We start from the raw sequence: 22,216 nt of genomic DNA, 5'->3' as shown, positions 1-22,216 counted from the left end.
CACCCACCCTCTTTCTCAGAGCCCGATGGTCCATGCCATTCACTCTCACAGTCATGATTCTGGGGGAAGTTATTTTTATTTGCGGGGGAAATTCCCAGAGAACTCCTCCCATAAGATACTATGCAGACAGCTGTTAAGTGGCCTCTCTGTAGAGTCGCCCTTTTGTGGACCACAGAAACCTCAGCTTGATTTTGGGGGGCTGCCTCTCATCTACAGTTTCATCTTAGGTGTATTTAAGAAGAGGTCCCATGAAACCATTGGTGTCCTGGTGCTCAATCATTGCATACTTATTCAAAATATGCATATAGATTTTTTTTTAATTCCAAAATGCAAGTGTGTATGAGAAATTAGATGAAACGGCACATTAAGTGAGAGAGATGGGCTTGAGGGGAAAATGCCACTTTTCTTCTAAATAGAATAAAATTCTCCAGGGGATGGCTGGATCTTGTGTTTAGGGCCATTTACATTCATCTATGTCATCTTCAGGATTCCATCTGTAACATCTAAGAGGAGACTTCTGTTCTCTTATTCTCTCATGACATAACTGACCATTTCTACTACTAGGTTGATAAAGGGATTTGCCTTTTTCTACTGCTATTGGAACTAAAAATAGTAAGCATTTTGAAAGGCAATGGAAAATGTAACCACATGGGGGCAAGTGGAAATCGTCACCGTGAATTCAGCTTGGTTTCAGTTTTGGTGAAGAGTGAATCAGATCTGATTTCCCTCCTGGTCAGATACACTCTCTTTACCAAGAAGAAAACGGCAGGGTGGGGTGTTGAATTCTTGTCCTCAGCAGCCAGCATCTCTCAGGCGGAGGCACTGCCACGGACGGGCATTCCTCAGCTCTTTGGAATACTGTACGCTTAGCAGAGTATCAGGTTTAACCCCGTTTCTTGTTCCTTTTAAAAACTTTGTACTTCTGCAACATCTAAGTAGTAATAACTTGCTTTTAGAGTGCCTTGGAGGCTTAGTTGCTACTCGAGAGAATGTGTTAACTACATCGCTGACGTTCTTTCCTTCCAAAACATGATTTGCCGTTCAGGGTGTCACTTGTAAAATTGTAGGAACAACTTTTAAAAAATAAGTATCTGGGAGATTTTCATGTAAATCTACTTTTCCTTAGTCTTTCTTTCTTTTTTCCATAAGAAAATGCTTTTTTACCTTCGTCCTGTTTTGAGTAGACCCTTGGGAGTTTTTTCTCCCTGAAGTTAGAAAGTTAACAAGGATAACAGTAAAGTCTCTTTCAGCCAGAACCTTCATTTTGTTCTTGATGGACAGGAAAATGGTTATTTTCCCAGCTTAGCGCTAGAGCTTCTGTATTATATTTAAGAAGATGCTTTATATAAAAATTCAGCATGTGTTTATGGCTCGCTTTGAAATGGCAGCAGTAGTTGGAAGCAAAACCTCCCCAAAGTAGTCAGAGCAGTTTTACAGCAGTGCCGTACCAATGTGTGGATGTATTCAGCCCGGCGGAGTTGTCGACAGTTACGGGCTCGGAGAGATCATGAGTTGATAGGCTGCTACACCCTGTCTTGCTAGGATTTCATCAGAGGGTCATGCCTGGCCCTTTAACTCCTTCAGTACGAAATCATAGATATAGAATAATGCCTCTATGTATCTAGAAGGAGATGTGCTTGAGAATCACCCAAAATAGACATCTCAAATGATCTGAAGCAGGGTGCAGATGGGAAAGGGGGCCAGGTTGCCATGCCACCAAACCACTGTTTATTTGTTGAGGTTTCAGCTATAAAAGGGCTGAGGTTAATTTCAACTTCCTACTTTACCAGGTCTTTAAAATTGAACAGAAAGCCATTTTGTCGTGGCTACGCGTTTAAGTAAGTCAGGACATCATCATGAACTTCTACAGCCGAGTTTTAGAATTCTTTTACAGTCACGGGAAAGAAAACTGACACATGTCCTTTTCCAAGATGGACCAGGGCAGAATCTAGACCAACAGGGCACTGCTGCCGATGCGGCCACACCTACCCCCTAGAGATGGCTTCAGGCAACCCGAGCAAGTCATTTTAGGAATCTGACTCCTGATTTACCAAAAATGATGAACCACATTTAAGCTACATAAGTCCCTCCTTTCTGGGAAAATGGAGACGGGGTGAAATCTACTGGTGCAGAAAACCGTCAAAACCAGAGAAACTAAGAGGCTGAGTTTTGTTCTTGTGTGTGTTGCCATCAACATCGAGACACGAGGTTTAACTCTTTAATTGGAACAGTTATGACATATTTTGAAACAAGTCAGACCTTTTGTGTACATTGTGTTATACCTACAATCCTGTGATGTGGTTCATAGACAGAGAAACTGAACCTCAGAGGTTAACAACTGCCCAGATCTCCAAGGTTGGAAGTGAAGGACTTGGACTCAGACGCAGACCTTTCTGGCTCCAAAGCCAGTCCTGGTGGGTGGCAGTTTCTCCCCAGCTCTCACTCTTGGATCAAGGATCAATTAGACACAGGGCTGACCAGTGTCAAGTAAAATCCCAATCACCAAAGGGGAGACAGGAGCAGTGCTGGGCTGGTCACTCACCCGGCAGGCCTGTAAAGACTGTGTTCTATTATCATTAGGTGTTGATAATAATAACTTTAGGGCTGGACTCTGTGGTGGGCATCTGAATAAATTCCCTCCTTTGGAGATGTGTACATTTGTTTTTAAAGATGGGGAGAAAAGAAAACTGAACGCAGAATAATGACTCTCTAAGCATGAGTGAAGGAAGGATGCGGGGGCAGCGAGAGAGCTTCCCAGCCACTCTGTTTACTTTATTGGGGTAACTGCCTGGCCTTCTTGCATGAAAGAGTCTCGCTTGTGGGGTCCATTGGGACCGAGGCCTTCTTAACCTCCAGACTCCGGCAACGTCTGATCAGCCTGCAGGAGTGTGGGTGCCTTGCTCTAAGACTTCTGTATGTCCGGAGGGGCCTTGACCTCTTAAATCACCTCCTGAATTTTAGTATTCCAAATGATTTTGTTTTGCTAGTGAGTTACCCTACAAGTTAAAGTTACTTTGGCTACACCATTTTCTGGTGCCTGTTGTCTGTGTAGCTTTTTGAGATACTGAATCTCAGCTGTACCAGGTTACTTATGTCAATCTTTATCAGCTGGATTGACGAAAGAAAACAAAAAAAAAGAACCTTTTCACTTTTCTGTAGGAGGAGAGATAAATGCCCTTTCCAGCCTCAGGGGTAAATATCAAAATGCACAACGTCTCTTCCCTCCCCTTTCCTCTTTCTGTCTCTCTCTCTCTCCTTCCTCTCTCTTCTAGCAATTCTGGAAGCTCAAAAACAAAGTGGGTGGGAGGGCAGGGGCGGGAGCTGTTGGAATACCTTGGAAGTAGAGGCTACCCTCAGTCAAACACCGGACGTTCTTCTGCGTAAAATCTACAAATGGTCATGGTTACACAAAGCAAAATATTCAGGGTGCTAGAAATCAGCTTACAAGACATGCTGTGAACATGAAAAGGGAGTGATCTAAAAATAACTCTTATCTAGGTATAGTAGAGTTTGAGAGCCTTTCAAGGTCTACAACACCAGAATCTTACACGGAAAACAAGCCTGTATCGGGTGTTCCCATGAATAAATAAAAATAAATAAATGTAAGAAGGAAGGGGGGCAGGGAAGAGAGGAAAAACAGTGGAATGAACTCAAAATGAAGAGCTTTCGCGTAGGGTGTAAGCGGGTTGGTGGGCGCTGCAGCCGCATCCCCCTTCTTCCTCACCAGCAGGCAGAGAGGTTACAAGTTACTAGAACTAGAGGAACTGAGAACTCAGTTACTGTTTTCCGTCTTCTGGGCTGATGCCACATAAATAAAGTTTAAGGAAAGCTTGAAAAGCCCCTGCTAATCAATTGCATCGTAGGCATTTAAAAAATGGGGATGAAGGATGGGGAGAAAGCTAAGTCTTCATTTTTTTCCTTTAAAAAAGGCCCTCGGGCCTTGGCTTCCTAATCCGCCTGTGGCCTTTGTTGAGTCTGATGTGGCTGCAGCGTGTCAGCTGCCCTTGCTTCCCATCCGCTGCCTGGAGTGACTTACGGAGCGGTGCTCAGAGTGGTGACCAGCCTTACGTTTCCTCCGTGCTCTATTTATGGACGGAACGGTCACCAACACAGAACTCCCTTGAACAGCACTGCTCTGATGCCTGTGATGTCTTTACAAGCACCACTCAGCTAAGTACTTAATAAACCAGCCCTTCAAAGGAGCCGCCAACCTCGTGAGCTGTCAGCACCCTAGTAATCATAAACCACATTTTAGTGGGACTGCGTTTTCAGACCAAGTGTTTTCATGGATGTCACTCAAGGTGATCAGACCATGCTTTCCAGAGCATGTTGTTAATGCCTGTGGACATCTTTTCTAATTAGAGGAATGAAGGGTTCATTTTAGGGTTTGATCCTAATGATAAAATATTCCTTCCATGGATTTGATACCTTCTGAAATGTTCCCTTCTTCTTGTGATCTATGGGCCAGCACACACTCAGTTATTATTATCAACACCTAATGATAATAGACACACGCACACTCACACGCACACTCACAAATGCACAAAGGTTTTGTTCAAAAGAATAAGTGTTTAACAAAGCTGTGGTTGGAGCACTTATCTGTCATCAGTGGTACAACAGCAGGAAGGTTAAGCTGAAAATCTCTCGTCCAAGAAAGATAGCAGAGCCTGGTGGCTAAGAATGAGGGCTCAACAGGCAGGCCACCTTGGCCCAAAACTGGCCTCCACCACGTATTACCGTAGGACTTTTGGCAAGTTACTTAACCTCTTAAAGCCTCACTTTCCCTATCTGCAGAATGGGAGTAATAATTATACTTGGAGATCCTAGAACCACTGTGAAAGGTGAAGCAGTGGGCATGAGAGCCAGCCCATGGGTAACACTTAGTAACTGTGGGCTTTTATCATCAGCAGCACCACACCATGTCCATTAGTTTCCTGTGATTGCTGTAACAAGTTGCCACAAACTCGGTGGCCTAAAACAACAGACATTTATTCTCTTCCAGTTCTGGAGGCCGGGATCCAAAATCAAGGTGCCCTACTCCCTTTGAAGTTCCCAGGGAAGGATCCTTTCTTGTCTCTTGCAACCTCTGGTGGCTCCTAGTGTCCCTTGGCTTGTGGCCGCATCACTCCAATCTTCGCCTCCATCTTCACATGGCCTCTTTCTCTGTGTCACCTCCCGCTCCTTCTCTAAAGACACTTGTGATTGGAATTAGGCGCCCTCTAGATAACCCAGATGATCTCATCTCGAGATCCTTCACTTAATTACATCCGCAAAGACCCTTTTTCCAAATCAGGTCACGTTCACAGTTCCATGGGTCGGAGCATGGACATACCTTTGCAGGGCCACCATTCTACCCATTACACCAAGGTGGAACGGATACAGGGCATCAGGTGAGTCCAGAGATCACTTTCCCTTGTCCACTGCCCCAGAACAGATATGATGGGCAGGTAACTGTGAACTCAAGTGTCTTATGCCATGCATAATCAAGCACATCTTCCAGCTACTCTCACTTCAGGCCATCATTTACTGGAACTCAGTATCATGGTACTTTTATTTTCCAGCCACGAGAATGTATGTTTTTTTTCTACATGAGATCAGATATTTCTTAACATTTTCTAGACACCTATGCTGATGGAATCAGAGGGCCCAGCAGTGATAGAGAAAAGGGATTCTCCCCTGTGTCATGGGAGCCGTGAAAAGCAGGCCTGGGTGCCTCTGGCCCTGGCGCCCAAAAGCTCACGACATCGCGGCTGGGAGTAAGCATAGGGACAGAAGATGACACGGGGACCACAGCCAGCCAGTTGGGAGGGACTCAAGAATGTGGTCGCCTGGAGCTCAGCATATCACTGTTGTTTTGAACAAGCTGCCTTGTTAAAAATGGCTTTATTGCGAGGTGCTGTTGACCAGAAACCCATTGCGAAAGGCTGGTGATTCACTTTGCATATCTCATAATCCCACATTTACAAATCACCCGAAGATAGCCTTTCACATTTGGATATTTAAAAACAAAACTTTGACTGCGGCCGTGAAGTAGTATCAAAGTTTACCAAAAGTTTGTACCAAGAGAGGGGCAAACAATATACGCCGATAAGGGGGAAAAAAAAGGCTCTGGTGAGGAAACGACCCATTGTGTTTTCTTGTCGGTTGTAGTTCTCCAAACGGAGCTGGTTTTCCTCATTTGCATTATTTTTCCTCACATCATGGAACAGAAATGCAGGCCCACTGTAATTCAGTTATTTTAGGGCTCTTTAAAATTCAACACATATGATTTAAATAATGCTGAGGAACTGTAATTACGTCTATCTTCCCTTACTTCCCTCTGACCCTCGGAGCACTGCAGCCTGACTTTTAGGGGGAAAATGTAGGGAGGCAGGGGGGTCATCAACTGTTCAGAGACACCTCAGTGTGTATTTGTATTATATTTTCACATTTTATTTGCAAAGCTTTAGCCCTACGTGAGCTTTCCTTTTTTTTTTTTTAACATCTTTATTGGAGTATAATTGCTTTACAGTGGTGTGTTAGTTTCTGCTTTATAACAAAGTGAATCAGCTATACATATACATATATCCCCATATCTCCTCCCTCTTGCGTCTCCCTCCCACCCTCCCTATCCCACCCCTCTAGGTGGTCACAAAGCACCGAGCTGATCTCCCTGTGCTACGTGGCTGCTTCCCACTAGCTATCTATTTTACATTTGGTACTGTATGTATGTCCATGCCACTCTCTCACTTCGTCCCAGCTTAACCTCCCCTTGTCCTCAAGCCCATTCTCTACAGAGCCCTACCTGAGCCTTCTTATTATTGAACAATTGCTTTCAAAGCCCTAGAACAGCTCAATTGTTATGGAGATTAAAGATCTGGATTGCAAAACTCCTGTAAATAAAGTCTTCACTGACAAACCCAGTTTCCTAGCATAGACTTTTCTTCCATAATCTCCTTCTGGCAGAACATTTGATGTTTTGATACTAGAGATTCAGTTACCAGCCACAGTAAATAAAACAAAATAATAATAATTAAAAAAAAAAAAACAGTATAGAACGCACCCTAAAAACAAACATTGGCCAATCATGTTTATTTTCTGTTTCTTTGGGCACTCCTGACAATTGATAGGGGGGAGGAAAAAAGGAATGTACCACTTCTTATCCAGTTGATTGTTGATTATCAAGCTATGGAAAGTCTTCAGATGGAGTGTTAGCTAATTCAGCCTCTCCCAAATGGCATGGAATATAACATTTCTTGTTTAAAAGAAATGAGCATGTTTCCAGGGAAAACAGAACCACGGCACCAAGCCCCCGAATGAGCCATGGGTAGGAGAGAGAATCATTGGGCAGAAAAGACAGTGCTTTCCTCCAGACTCAGGCTCAAGGGCCCACCGTGATTTCACACCACCTAAGGGTCAGGTTTGGGGATAAGAACATTCCAAGCATTTCAAGATTGTCAAAACATCCTCCAGTTGCAATCAGTAGCAAGAGTTAACTGTCCCTTTTGTAAAGTTGATTCTCCTTCTTAAGATGGGACCCCCTGCTTTCCCACCTGGAGGAAGCGTGAACAAGAGGGTGGAGGAGGTAGTGGGGGACTCTGATCTGTGCATCTCAGGTCACTTAACAGCTCGGGAAACCTGAGCATTAAAACACTCGCCAGCACGGACTGAAATAGGGCTTATTTCTGCACACCACGGGTCCTTCCACCCAGTGTCACTGGATCTGAGCCTCCACAAGTCGATGTTATCAAGTCTGGCTAACAAGATCTGGGTCCTTCTGGGAGCGTGAAGGAGGATGCGCTATGGTCCTTCTGCCTTGGCATCTGGGGGTGACCACCCAGGTGTCGAAAGAGCAGAGCGTCCCTAGGGAAGGCGTGTGAGGAACTGAGGGGCCCAGGTGAGTCAGCACTACTCTGGGTGTCAGCAGCTCACCCATCTGGGGCAGTGAAGTTTCCCAGATCCGTAACTTGCTGGTTCCTGCTGCAGAAGAAGTCCTCTTTGCCCTACAGCTTTATGTGCTCAACCTGATCATCCCAAGGCCAGATCAAGACCGAGAGAGCTTATGCTATGGATCTTGGGAAGGGCTACACACATACACTTGCTTGGGAGGTTTCAAAAGAATATCTCGGGGTAAAAAGGGAGGAAGGAATAATCCGACTAGTGATTGCGCTTCTTGGAGTTGTAGGTCATACAAGGAAGAGAACGTGATTGTCTTATTACATCTCCTGGGGGTTATCTCACTGTTGCGGCCACTCATGCATGCTCCATTAGTGCATCTCTCTGTCCATGTCAGATGGCAAATTATATAACGATAAAGTTATTAAAATATCTGTAAAAGTCAGCACAAGCTCAAGGGCTCGACTTGGCATTTCTACCCATTAAGTAGTTTATTTGCATTGTTCCTCTCAGGGTCTGTTAATCTTCATCCGTACTTTGTTGTCAATTGCCTGCTATGTGGAACAACCATCGTTGCCTGAGTTTTAAGCCGTGCTTCTGTTGGTCATCCAGCAGGGCTGGGATCTTTGGGATGAATGCAGAAGCTTTTGAAATGTGCAGATCTTTCCCCCGCCCAGGTTTGAAACTGCAGCGTATGTCTGTGATCGGGTCTATACCTGGGTTGTTATTGGAGCCGGGGCCACCGCAGAATGACGAGGACATTGCCTAGTTCTCACGTTTACTAAAGGCAGAAACAAAATAATTATGGCTCACGTTTCTGGAATGACTGATATTGTTGGTTCATTTAACCCCCACCACTAGCCACCCACGAGGTGCGTGGCATGGTCCTGAGGGTCCTGCCTGCTGTGCTCACTCAGGTGCTGGCAGGCCCGTGAGTCCCAGGCCCTCACCGATCATGAAAGTCATTAACAAGGTGGCCCTAACTCTAATAGGCTGTAATTCCGTGGCTCTCAGGGATTAACGCCTAACATTCTCAGGAAGCCAGTAGAGATGTCCCAGAGCCTCCCACTCTGCCCCCTGATTAAGAGGCCCCCCTTTCTTTTTGTGGTAATATTTCTGCTGTGTGATTGGACTTTCTGAGCCACCACGTACTGCTAAATGGGAGAAGCCATTGCCCAGACGTGGCTCTGTTTAATATGATTTTCCACAAATTACAAGGCATGACTTTAAAATTGAATGAGTGCAAAATTACGGGTGGCCAGTTCAGGTGGAAGGGAGAGGAAATCTTGTTATTCTTATTCCAGAATCTCTTCCCGATTTCCTCATTTGATACTTTCACGCCTTGCGGGGAGGGCCGTGGGCGGAGACGCCTTAGAGAATCTATAAGGAATTTCTCTTATTTTTCAAACTTTCTCCCTGGTCGTTCACGGGAGTGCTCAGTGGTCTGCAGAAGTCAAAGCGGAATGCCAGTTCTTCTGTCCATCCACCCCATCAGTCGGGATGGAGCTGTTCCTCCCACCTTATCGTCATAAGGGAATCAGAAAAAACATGGGAACCCCCGGAGTGCAGTACATGAGGAGAGCAGAACCTGGACCCACGGATTAACGCTAAGATCTATGTGGATATAAATGATGGGAATTCAAATCCCCGGCTGGCCACTTCCCAATTAGGTGACCTTGCAAGAATTACTTCAGTCCTCTGCACCGCTGTTCCCCATCTGTAAAACAGGCACGGTAATGATGGTACCCAGCTCACGGGAGAGTGCGAGGATGAAATGAGTTCATATGCACAAAGCACTGGATGCCTGGCGTGCGGTATTTACCCTCACTGCCTCACGAACTCATCACAGAGATTGAGATATACTTTCGTCAGGTATTTACGTAGAGCCCGGTGCACTTTAAACACTCAGTAAGTGGTCAGTGTTATGCTTTTTACTGTTATCGCTATTGTCGTGCTCTTGTTGGTGGCGTTGGTGCCTCACCAGGGAGGTGCACTTCCGTCCTCTCCTATGAGCCACACAGCTGCTCTGTGATCATGACCTTCTTCCGTGTCCCCTTACTTCCGGGAGTGATGATAGCCCTGGGGCAGACAAGGGCAGGGTGGTCTTAGTGTCGTCTCTGTTCAAGTTCAGTTTCCTTGGGTAAATTAACAGGAGAGCACATACCCACTTCTCCACAGGGTCAAATGCAAATGGAAAACTCTTATAGTTGAAAGGGACCTTAAATGTCTTTCTAGAAGCCCTTTATTTCACTCATGAGGCGCTGAGGCCCGGGGAGCATCAGTGATTGGCCCACTGGCTTGCTGTCTCTCTGCCTGGGGCGGGGCGTGGGGGGGCACAGAATGTGGGCTCTGCTGTGAGTACAGAGGGCGCATTAGGACGTTTACGCCGGCTCTGCCTCTCCCTATCTTTCTCGATGAGATGGTGGATCCCCATGTTTCGATTGGGTATCACGTGCTTGTGTCTCCATCCTTTCAACGTTGAATTTCATACTGAAGCGGTAGGGATTTTTTTTTTTAAAGGCAAGGATAGAACACCTGTCCCAAGGCCACCCTCTGTCCTTCTCAGCCCCGCCAAGCGTCCCCAACCCTACTCCGGGGTGGGGAGGGGGAAGACGGCAGCAGGGAGGCTGACAGGACACTCCCTGTCCACAGGGCCCACGTGGGCAGCAGCCAGGGGTGACCCCTGCCCTGTCCCCTTACTTGCATGAACCAGACACATTCAGAGGATGTGGAAGGTCAGCCTCTAAGGCATTTTGTACAAACCATCTACAAAAGGAGTGAACCACGTTTCACCCTCCTGTGTGATCTGAAGTAAATGCCTCCCATGCTGATTCCACCCCCAGGCCCAGGCCTTGAAAGCCTGCTTGCAAACTAGGCCGTGGGGCAGAAGCAGGCCAGCAAACAGGTGTGGGGTGAGATGGGCCAGGGCCGCAGCCGCAGCTGCGGGAGGGAGACGCGGGGTGTCAGGGCCTGGGGCTGAGTGACAGTCCTCCCCGTCCCAGGTCAGGATGCTGCCAAGTCCATGTCATTCACTCCCTGAACGGTGCAGGGCAGTGAGAGCCAGGGCACCTGGCCAGACCCCAGCATCCCTGCGGTGGCCACGCCCTTGCTGGTGAACTCAGGGTCAAGGGCACGAATGCCCGGGCCAGAGCCACCCAGGACGGTGGCAGGAATCCCATGAGCGGAGACCAGATGCCTTTCTCCCTGAGGTGCTGCACTGACGGGTGGCTTCCGGGCTCCCTTCTTTGGCCGAGATCCCATGACTCCATAGCGGCCTCTCCTAAATGAAACTTAGTTCAGGGTCGACAGGAGACACGGGCGGTGCTGGGCTCTCGGAGCATCCTGACCACTGCCCCGAGGCCTGGAGCTCCGGGTTTTGAGGATCACACACTCCTAAGGAACAGATAAGAGGAGACCAATGACGGGCCTTTTCTTGCTCCAAGAAACTGATCCACTCAGACACAGAGCATTCAGTGCAGTCGTACATTTTCTCCCAAGGGTGATGATTTCCTCTGAGTTAGGCAGTTCTTACAATGACTCTGAACTTCTGACCACTGGAGATGAGTGAATCAGAGACAGGCCAGAATGGGATGGCCAGCCACCTCATTTAGATGGATAAGTGGGAAGCCCAGAGAGGTTAAGTGACTTGCTGAAGGTCACACAGACGGCACCCGTATTGGAGGGCTCGGCTTCCCTCTGCCCGTCCTGCCCAGCTTGAACACATTCTTAGTATTTGGATAGAGCAAAGCGAAGCTTCCCGAGCCGTCCCTGCAAAACAGCACTTAGGGAGAAAAAGGGGCCGTTGGAACAAGATAGGGCAAACACCAGTATGCCTCTGCACGCCGCTCCACCCAGTTTCTCATTTTTATATTCCAAAAAAAAAAAAAAAAGTCTCAAATAACCCAAACAGGCAGGGTCTGATCTGCAGACAGTCTGAAGGCATCCACCCAAGAACCTGCCGGTCGGCTGGTCCATCCTCCTCTGATTTATGCTGTGTGTGTTAAGTCTTAAATTGTTGAGACTGTGGCTGGCTGCAGTGGTATTACTGGAGGGTTGGTGCATGTTTTCGGCTCACAGACCTGGCTCCGGGACTGGAGGTGTTGGCCCCGAATCAAGTCCAATCTCACACCTGTCTGAGACAATGAGGGCCTTGTTAGACGCATCTCCAGCCCAGGCAGCTCACGCTGCTTACTTTTCACATTCAGAACGGGAAGGGGTGGGGGGGGTCTGGGGGCCCAGGAGAAGCCGTGGCGAACCTGGGACGTGCTGGGGCTGGGACAAGCTGGGGTCGCTGCCTCCCTTGCCCTCTCCTCCCTCCTCCCCTCCCCCCCATCTTATAAATCCTTCCTTATTTTTGGAAATTTAAAAACACAAATAAACAATACCAACAGTAGCCCTCTTACGAAAGAGAATTTCCTACTGCAAAACAAGGAGCTCGGGGCCTGCTGGAGAATGAATTCAGTCATCGGGCGGGTTAAGCGAGGCAGTGGGAAGCCGGGTGCCTAGGGCTAGGTGTACGGCTCCTGCAAATGGGGCTGACACTTGAACTCTTCCCACACCGATGGGGTCTCCTCTTCCTGGTTTTCCCTTCCATTGCTGACGTGTCAGTGACTGGAGCAAAAAGCAGAAGGGGACTTCGCCTTTAGCTCTGTCCTTATCCACTGATGAAACAGCAAACTGTTCTGTCCCAATTCAGCACCCCCCCCCATCCCTTGTCGTCAACAGAGAGGACAGAGCCAGCCACCAGCACTAAGTCTGCGGACCCTTTGCAAATCCAGTTCTCCCGAGACCCTGACTCGAGGCGACCACTGGGCAGGACCTCTTCTGGGTCCAGGTTGGCACCCCTCAAGGCCAGCGGCTCTGAGTGCTCATTAGTTGGTCAAAGCCATCCTGAAATGACTTGCTTTTCATAGGAATGCATGATGTGGAGGTCCATAGGAGAACGGCCCAGAAAGGAGTTTCCCAGAGTTATATAATCCACCCCTTCCCGCAAGCACTGCCAGTGGGGAGCCCATGCAGGAGCACCTCGTGATTCCTCTCCTGTGGAGCTGTCGTGTCTAGGGGGCTCTGGTGGCCAACACCTCTCAGTAAGCAAGGCTCTTACCTGAGCTGGGAGGCATTTGGGCACCAGTGGTCCCTCTGTTCGGCTTGTTCGCCAACAAGAAACAGACAGCCCCATCCTCCTAACCTGCAAACTACTGTGTCAGCACTAAGGCCCACTGCTGTCTCGTTACCTCAGCCTCGGAGACACAGCAGGGGAGATCTGAGACCTAGGACTTAGCCGAGGGGCAGTGTGTGCCCCGGCCACTTTCTTAGCATAAATCACTTTTAAAAGGTGCCTATATATGTATCAGCCGATGTCCCCAGAGGGACCAAAGGACAACTTTTCAGGGGCAGTGGAGTGAGGCATGTAAACAGCAATGAGTGACAGAAAATCTGGGGATGTCTGGCTCCCCTCCAACCTGGGTTTGGATCCTGTGCAGTGGGAGGTGGCATCACTGCTGAGACCTTGGCCTTCAGGGAGGCCGGGATCGCACGGCCAGCCTCCCCTCAGGCTCCTCCTAAAACCCATCCTGTCTAAGCACGTCACCTGTGGAGGAACGTGGCGGAGGAAGCAGATGTTGCCATGTCTGATAGCCACAGGGGGCCTGGTCCAGAAATAAAAGAGCACCTTCGCCACTGATTTCCTAGCTTCCCCTCCAGCCGAGGCCCTGCCTTCTCTGGGTCATGAGATGTTCCTCCCTGAGCCCGCCGTGCTCTGAAATGACCGAAAGGCAAGCAGACGAGCCGAAGGGAAGCTGGGGCCCCGACGCTGTGAGCAGCTGTCTTTTTACCTGCCTTTTCTTCTGGGCTCTGAGCACCTGTGGCCAGCCCTGCCCACCTGCTTTGGTCCATGCCGGTGGCCCACCCAGAAAGCTCCTACCCCTAACCCCCTCCACCTCCCCAATCCTGCCCCATCTCCTTCAGGACATCTTCATCCCCACCAAGGACCAAACGGACCCCCCTTCTCTACTCCTGGACCCGTCTATCGGGTCCTCTCACTTTTTTTTTTTTTTTTTTTGGCGGTACGTGGGCCTCTCACTGCTGTGGCCTCTCCCGTTGTGGAGCACAGGCTCCGGACTCACAGGTTCAGTGGCCATGGCTCACGAGCCCAGCCGCTCTGTGGCATGTGGGATCTTCCCGGACCGGGGCACGAACCCGTGTCCCCTGCATCGGCAGGCAGACTCTCAACCACTGTGCCACCAGGGAAGCCCCGGGACCTCTCACTTTGCCTTCTCCCCTCCCTATACGTTGTCCATTGTTACTGGATAGGGTGAAGGTTTGCTGCTTCTCCAACCATCATGGGCTCCCAGGAGCGAGCACCTAAGGTTTCCCTCTGTGCGGTGCGATCATCGAAACCTCAAAACCCACCAGAGGGATGACTCTCAGATGGTCAACACAGCACCCCACCGACCTGCCCCTCTCCTCCCCATCTGCAATCACAGTTTTCCAAGGATGACAAGTTCTCCTAGAAGTTCCAGGCAGGCAGGAACGCTCTCCCCGACGTCTCCAGACCTCACGACCCTGCCCTGGATCTCCAGGGAAAGGGCTCAGGGGGAGTCATTGAGGAAGCATGTTCCCTGCTTTCAGGATTTGCAGGATTTGCAGGATTTGCAGGCACCAAGCCTCGGTACTTTCGCTTCTTGCTTTCGTCATTTGCCCTTTCTCCGCTTCCCAGAGCCTGGCTGGGAGCCTGGGGGAGGGAGCCCAGCTGGGCCTACCGGGGTGACAGCACACCTACCCCTCCCTGGGGCCTTTCTCTCCACTTTTGCGACAAAGAGGAAATTGGGAAGTCTCTACGCTTCTTAATCTTCTGCCCCCGTTCGTTACCTTCTACGGCTTCCGTTAACTAGAGAGCCACCCTTTCCCTTTTGCTGTCCCTGCCCCATGCAAGCCAAACTCTCTCCTGCCTTCCTTGCCATCGTTCAGCTCCTGACACAGCTCACCCGGGCCTGTCATTCAAACGCCTGAACCTGGGTTCACGTGTTTAATTACAGATTTGAACCCCAAAGTTGGACTAGGCTGTTTGTCCACTGCTTCCTCCTAAGGCCATGCCCCCACCTCCCTGCCATCTCCCCGGTGCCTGTGTTCTGCCCTCTCCCCCGCCGTGTTCAGGTGTCCCTGTGTCACCTCCTTCCCCAGAAGCGTCCCTAGGTTCCTCTGGGTTCCAGCACTTTTCAAATCCATCCTTCCAAGTTCACTCTTTATCTTGCTAGCCCGTCTTATCTTCCCACCCGTGCTCACAGCCTCTTGCCCAATCTGGCCCACTGACCGGCCTCAGGGCCTCGGGTCCCCAAACACTGAAACCTTTCCCTGCCACCACCTTGACGGCTTCACTCTGTGCCTAACAGGACGACAGAAATCCAGTTAACCCCCTTCCCCCAGACCCCTTCTCGTGGTCACATGATAGTTTTCAGCTGGTGGACGAAGGGCCACGCCAACCCATCTGTGTTGGCCCCGCTGGTCTCCAACTGAAAAAAGTGCTGGAATGTGGGCCAGCAGCAGAAAAGCCATTTGCTACCCTCCTTATCAATCTTCCTTCCACTTTTGTCTCCTCTCCCTTGGTCCCTCAGTTCCAATAGAGGGGAAAGTACTTTGAACATGTTGTTGAGGCTGGTTTGCTCTTTTTTTCAAGGATGGCAGGAAGTTCTTGTTTATTGGAAAGGTTGTTCGTTTCCAAAGACGCCGTATACGGAGCCAAGCAACTAGCTATAGGATGATTTCTCGCTGCCTTTTTTGGGGGTGGTACACAATACCAAAAAATAAACCAACGGGGGAGAGTCAGTGAACACAAAGGGAGATGTTATAATAGGCTTTTGTTGGTACTTGCATTTTCTTGTTGAAAAACACGGTAAAGACACCGAGGTGCTGAGGTGTGGACAGAAGCCTGATGTTATCAGGCCCCTAGAAATCCTGCCTGGAGTCCAGTGGCAGAGGCAGGACCGAGAACTCGAAAAGACGGAGGCAACTGGTCTTGCTCAGTACAAATGGTGCTTTTAGTCTGTCGTAAACAGCCTGTGCCCCAGGGCTCAAATCCTTCAAAAGTTTGCCTAGGTAATTGCGTTTCATTGCCGTCTGGCATGTGCTCGTCTGTCTAATCTGGACGTTCAGACAGCCAGGCCAAAGCTTGCGAGACTGCAGGAGAACGAGCCCGTGAATTTAATCCACTTGAAAGACAGACTAATACAACTGCGCCTAACTCATTATTTTAAGTGATGTGAGCAGAAGAGGGTATGGTACTTTCCATAAAAGGGTTTAAAATCGGCATGTTGGTTGCAGCCACTTGGCAGTTGAAGGCTATTAGAAGAAAAGGCAGAACCAGGGTGGCAGTGTGACCCTGCCTCCCACCTCTTGCGACCCCCACCCGAAAACACAGCCGGGGGCTGGGGGGCACGGGAATGGTCCCCTCCCTCCTTCCCTAATTTCGAGTTGCATTATTCATGAATTCACAGCAACAGGTATCAACTTTTATTTGAGATTTGGGGTTGTTTGGGCTCAGTTTCAGGATGGAAAGGAGATGTAAATGGGGTCAGGGCTTCCCGCCAGCCCCATGAAGCTCAGAATCCCAGGTCTGTTAGCAGGAAAAGGTACCCCTCCCAGCCTCCAAACGGCACTGTACTTGGAGATTACTTATCTGCGTGCGCGCGCGTGTTTTTTTTTCTTTTTTGAAATGTAGACCAGTTTCTTCGTTTTGTCAGCATACGGTAACTAGGTTCGAGGGGGAAATGGCTTCGATCATCATATAGTAAGAGCAGCACTCTACGAGCAACCAGAAGGTCTGTCCCTGCCCTGTCACTAACCTGCCGTGGGGAACAAGAGGCAGTCCTCTCACCTCGCCACACTTCAGCTTGCTCCGACGTGGGGCTGGCTCGAATAGCCTCCGAGGTTGCTTTCTGCTCTATCATTCCACGAGATGTTGGAATGAAACCTTAGAAATGTTGACAGTGAGTTGCATCATTATCTGGTTACGTGTGACTCATGCCCAGGTAGCTCAGGAGAGGCAAGCGCTAGTCTGTCCCTTCCCAGGTGGCAAAGCCGGCGGTCAGCTCAGGAGCGATCTTGTCGGTCGTTTACACCTGCGGCTCGCCCGGGGCTCGGCATGCCAGCTCCGAGACTGGGTGCCAGGCCGTGAGGCTGTGAGAAAGCGGCTGTCCCAAACCCTGCCATGGGGACAGAGCCCTGGCCGCAGCATGACGGCAGACGGATGGCCACCCCTGGTTCCCAGAAGGGCTCCAGAAGGTGCCCGCCACACTCCTTATCTCTTAACACTCCTCAGTTTCACTTGTGCTCGGCCCAGGCCACGTGCTGCATTAAATTTCTCTGAGTCTGGGGGCACCTCTGGTAGTCACGGTGTCCGGCTTTGTCATCATGGTTTGACACTGGGGTTGTGCATGCCTACCCTGGGCTGGGTTTCCCTAAGGCACCACTGGCATTTGTGGCCGGATCATCCCCTGCTGTTGGGGGGCCATCCTGTGCACTGGGTGATGTTTAATAGCACCCCACCCCTGGCCTCCACCCACGAGATGCCAGTAGCATCCCCTTACCCCAGTGGCAACAAGCAAAAACACCTCCAGACATTGTCCAGCGTCCCCTGAAGGAGAAACCGCCCTTGTTGAGACCCATCTGAGAAATTCACAAGCGTTCAGTCGGTCCACACAGGATGTCAGTGTCGGCCACAAACGGCAGCCCCTTGGGCCTCTATCCTCATCAGCAAATCAGTGCTGACTCCTGGCTTCTGCAGGCCGCCAGGATCCCTGTTCTCCGGGGTCGTCCCTATTGCTGAGCAGGAGTTTCTAATTGTCTGCTCTCTCAAACTCAGCTTTTAATTTTTAAAAAGTCTCCATTTTAGTCCAAGTCACTAAAAACCTACTGCTTCTCTGAGAAAGCCTTCCTTGACCTTGTAAATCAAAGCGGTTCTCTGGAGGGAGGTTTCCCACTGCTGGGCTCACAGTATCATCTTTCTCAGAGTGACCTCATCTATTAAAGGACGAAGGTTGTATTTGAAATGCCGTTTACTTTCTCTGAGTCAGTACATGAAGCTGTGGACCTTCAGATCATCAGAAGTCTGCTTATTACCAAGAGTTTTGTGTGTGTGTGTGTGTGTGTGTCAGTTTTAAAACCGAGGTCTGTGTTGGAGTTTAAAAGAATGCCGGCAGATTTCCATTTGCCTTTCTGAATCAGAGTTTGGGGCGATGTTCCCCTGTGAGTGTAGATCGCCCACAGACGCATCTGACTTTATTAGTTTGCGTTCTTTGTTCAGTGCACCAGGGATGAGCTTATGAAAGTACACGCGGCTCTTATCTTTAAAGGCCTCCTTGATGCCGCAAAACTCCACCTCAGCAACCTGTGCTGTTAATCTGTCGCCGTCCCAATTAGTTCACGTCAAGGTCAGTTCTTCGGGGTGTGCGAAATGGCTGCAGACTTAGGTGAGCCGATTCCTCTTGTGCGGATCTCGCAGGGAGGTGGGGGGGGGGGAGACCGCAGGAGGGGCAGGAGGCACAGAGGAAGCCGATCGTGATCCCCTCCCCCCACCCCAGCTCGCAAGCCAGAGACACCCAGTGATCCTGGCACAGGAACCCGCCACCGAGCGGCCAGGCAGCTCCGCCTCTTCCTCCCAGCTGCTCCGACGGCAAATATCCAAGTGGTTACCGATTTTCAAAAAACAGAGAAGCGTAACGGAGCCATTCCTTGGGGTCTTTTTATGTGTGGAGAAGCCTTGCGTTTAAGACGTAAACTACTCCAAAAAAGATGTTTACAAAAAGTGAACCAGAGCTGGCGGCGCTGTAGGGTGTCACGTTCTAGGAGTGAAGCAGGACACTGGGCTCAGGACTGCCGGTCCCGCCATCTCCCAACCGAAAAGATGGGAGTCCGCGAATTGCAGCGTCTTCTGTCTCCAGCGTCGGGGGTGAGGGCCCTCCTTATGTGGAGAGAACAGGCTGTCTCACTGTGTCATTACTTCAGGCACAGCAGAGTGGGAGGAGAAAAGGGTCGGGGCCAGCTGGGATGGCAGCGCCCTTTAAGAGGGAGAAATCCATTGCTCAGTACATCCAGAGACCTTCCCGGAGCGTCGTGGACGTGCAGAGTGTTGGAGGTGAAGGGACGGCCAGGAACCAGGCAGTGCTCGCTGCCCCCTCGAGGCAGGCGCAGTGTGTTCATGCCCCCCGAGGAAGGGTGCTAGAGGGATGCGGGCGGGTGATGCCCCCGCGGGGTCTGGCCTCCTGGTCCTGCTGCTGGGAATCCCGGGAGCCCGGGCCTGATGTGTAGGAAACGAAAACCAGGAGCGTGTGGGTCGGGAAGGGAAAGCTGGGACAGGCCGGTGGGGACAGGCGGGGAGGACGGGACAACCAGAGGCAGCCGCTGCCTTGGCTGGCGCGCACGTGTTACGGGGTGGCGCCCCAGCGTGGGCGTCACTGCACTTCCCTTGGCAGAACGTTCTTCAGGCTGGGCGTGTGGATGGAAGCTCTTATTAGAGAGCGAGTGGTTGCTCAACCTGAATCCCAGCCCCGAAGGTGAAGAACCGCGCATCCTCGGTTTCCAAGGCTCGGCTCTCCGGTTTCCGAGCAGCAGCTGGCGGGCGCCTTCCGCAGGGCAGGGTGCCGGGGTGCTCCCGCTGAGCGAGGCTGGTGCTCGGCGGGCAGAAAAGGGCTTGTATTCGGTTTGGCAGTCTGTGCAGGTGCCGCGGAAATGGTGTACACGTCGACGGTGAAACCATGTTTCCCCAGGTGAGGGGATGAGGGCGTTTTGCACCTCGGCCGAGGCCGAGGCAGGCCTCATCCTGGCGACTCCGTGGGCTGTGCCCGCCCTCCTCCCTCGTATGGGGCACTCGGGCCTGAGGGGCATGGAGCAGGCCCTCTCGGGACACGGACCCTTTCTCTGAGGGGACAGGGGAGAGGAGCCTTACTAGGAGCCAGGTGGTGCATTAACGACGCTGGAGTCCGGATGCCGTTTCACCCCCCCCCCCCCAAGCCCCTCACAGGTGGGGAAACTGAGTCTCCGAGGGCTTCAGCTGCTGGCCTCAGCACAGGGTGAGTGAGGGGCGAGTGGGGGCTCAGTCCTCATCTCTCAGACTCCCAAACCCTGCCCTCGTGCCCTTGTCCAGGCCCTTTCTCCCTGCGGGGCAGCTCAGGGACGAGGTTCCCAAAACTCGGAAATGTTTGGAGCCAACACAAACCAAAGGAGGAGTTCAGTGTCTTTTGTGTTCTCTCTCAGCATTCTCTAGACGGTATTTATTGCACTCCCTTTTTCCCCCTTCATGAGAGTTCTTCTTCTGGTTTTATTAGAACGCCATGTTTCCGAGTTTGCTGCTTAAAATCAGAGTATCTGGTGTAAAATGCAGTACGGGTGCGCTGGGGCACATGTCACATGAGAGCACAAGACACAGAGGCTGCTTGGCCGGGCTTCGAGCCACTCTGAAATTTGTGTGTAGGCTACAGCCTGGAGCTCGAAAAGTACGGTGGAATGGATTTGCATCATAACTTTACAACAAATAAACAAATCTCATAGTAATAATACAACAGAATTTGTCAAAAGGTCCTTTTTCCAAACCCGCAGAAGTGCTGAAGTAAAAAGTTTAGCACAGAGCCGGAGGGGGTGGGCGGCACTCAGAGGCAGCCAGGCTGCAGGATGGCCTCACCAGCACCTGCTGTGCGTCAGACGTCCTTATGTGGCGGCCTTAAGAGCATCCTCCAATACCGACAACTCACAGGGCAGAGGCGGGGCAGGGGCACTCATCTTATGGCCCCTGAGGTCCCAGTGATAACATCACTCTTTTTTTCTTGCCTGCTGCCACCCTGAGGCATTTCAAGGACCCTGGCAAAGCTTCAGCCACGTTACTTGATAGGATCTGCCCAAGGGACGGCTGTTATTGTATCTACTTAGTCGGAGAGATGGCTGCTCCCCCGCCCACCCCCCGGGGAGTCCCGTAGGCTCCCCTCCCACCCCATCGGCACATGGCCTTCGGTGCTCAGTAGGGACTGTAGCTTGGCTCTCGCCCTGGGCCACGGAACAAGGCTCTCAAGCCTGCACCGTCCTCTTTAGAGCACGTGCTGCCCTCGGTGGGATGTTCCTTCATCAAATTAAGTTTCTTTAGCTATGGGCAGTCCTAGGGGTGCCGTGCCTCTCCCGCTGGTAGCGTCCCACTTTGAGGCGTCAGTAATTTGGTTCCTATGAGTGAGGGTCCTCATTGCTGCACTGGGGGCTCAGTCCCAAGCTAGAAGCTGCCTGAGATTTCCCAGCCCTCGACAGGTATCTCTGGCTCCTCCCTTTCGGGAACTAGCAGAGGGGGCGAGGGTGCTGAAGAATAAGCGGTTGGGAGCAGAGAGCCATTTTTACCCTCCTCCACGTTTTGAGATTTTTTGTTGGAGGAGACAGACATGGAGGAATGGACAGAAATTAGCAGGGCAGTCGTGGAATAATTTGAACATGCCCGTGATGGCCTGGCCTTACAGGAACCTACCCAGCCCATCTGTACAATCAGTTCAGGCCTGGAAAGTGTGTATGGGGGCGGGCGGACAGAGGTTCAGAAAGTGAGGGTGCAGAAAATCTTTACGGGAAGATGTTTGCAATGGATGTCTGTCTGACAAAGGCCAGGGAAATAACGTGTCTGCGAGGGAGGACAGAGCAGAGACCAGAAGGTGCCTTCCTTTCTCTTGGAACCAAGATCCCTGCACCCCGTGTGACCTCTCTCCCCCAGTCTTAGGGAGTCAGCGCTGGCAGAGAATCAGAGGTGTTATCCAGACCCCCATCCTTTCTAGAAGCCAGTGACTTGTCCCCAAACCCTGCCTCGGAGACAACTGTGCCTGAGTCCAGAGCCTCTTTCCAGACGCGGCTCAGACTCATCTGGCCGAGGCGAGAGGCCTCATGGCTGGATTGGACTGTTTCCCCTGGGAACTGTCTGGCACGTCTAACGAGGAATAGCTCTTTGAATTTACAGAGCGCCTTTCATCTGCAGCTCTCAAAGCTGCTCCACAAACAGTAATTAACTCTCACACCTGCGAGGCAGGTGAGTCTGGTTACCCCATTTTTAGAGATGAAGAAACAAAGGTCTGAGAGGGAAAGGGCTGTGGTAAGCCGCCGGAGTTGGCGGTGGGTCTCGTGTTAGGAACCAGCACCCCGACCACAAAGCCAGGGACCTCTCCCGGGCGGGTAAAGGGAAGGGTCCCCAAGGCAGTGAGGGGTAGGGACGTGGCCACACAGCTCCCTTCTGCCCTCCCGCAGGTAGCCTGTCACCTCCCAGGCCCACCGGTCAGCTATGAGGACGGGATCCCTCAAGACCCCAACGGCCTTTAACACGCAGCAGCCC

The 22,216-nt window shown here is 50.9% G+C and overlaps 1 protein-coding gene and 1 long non-coding RNA gene across 5 annotated transcripts in view; one reads left to right on the top strand and one right to left on the bottom strand.

The window, feature by feature from the left end:
• The window catches only part of RUNX1 (RUNX family transcription factor 1), a 243,651-nt gene that overhangs the window by 206,101 nt on the left and 15,334 nt on the right, over positions 1-22,216 (top strand). The window lies entirely within an intron of this gene.
• On the bottom strand, positions 11,875-16,870 carry LOC125964445 (uncharacterized). Its single transcript, XR_007477440.1, has 3 exons — positions 16,716-16,870; positions 16,546-16,623; positions 11,875-12,004 (listed from the first exon to the last, which is right to left on the bottom strand). It is a non-coding gene; the product is annotated as an uncharacterized LOC125964445 (long non-coding RNA).

This window comes from Orcinus orca, chromosome 5 (assembly GCF_937001465.1).
Source record: "Orcinus orca chromosome 5, mOrcOrc1.1, whole genome shotgun sequence".
Taxonomy (NCBI): domain Eukaryota; kingdom Metazoa; phylum Chordata; class Mammalia; order Artiodactyla; family Delphinidae; genus Orcinus; species Orcinus orca.
The sequence above is the reverse complement of the archived record's forward strand: the minus strand, read 5'-3'. Positions and strand labels throughout refer to the sequence as shown.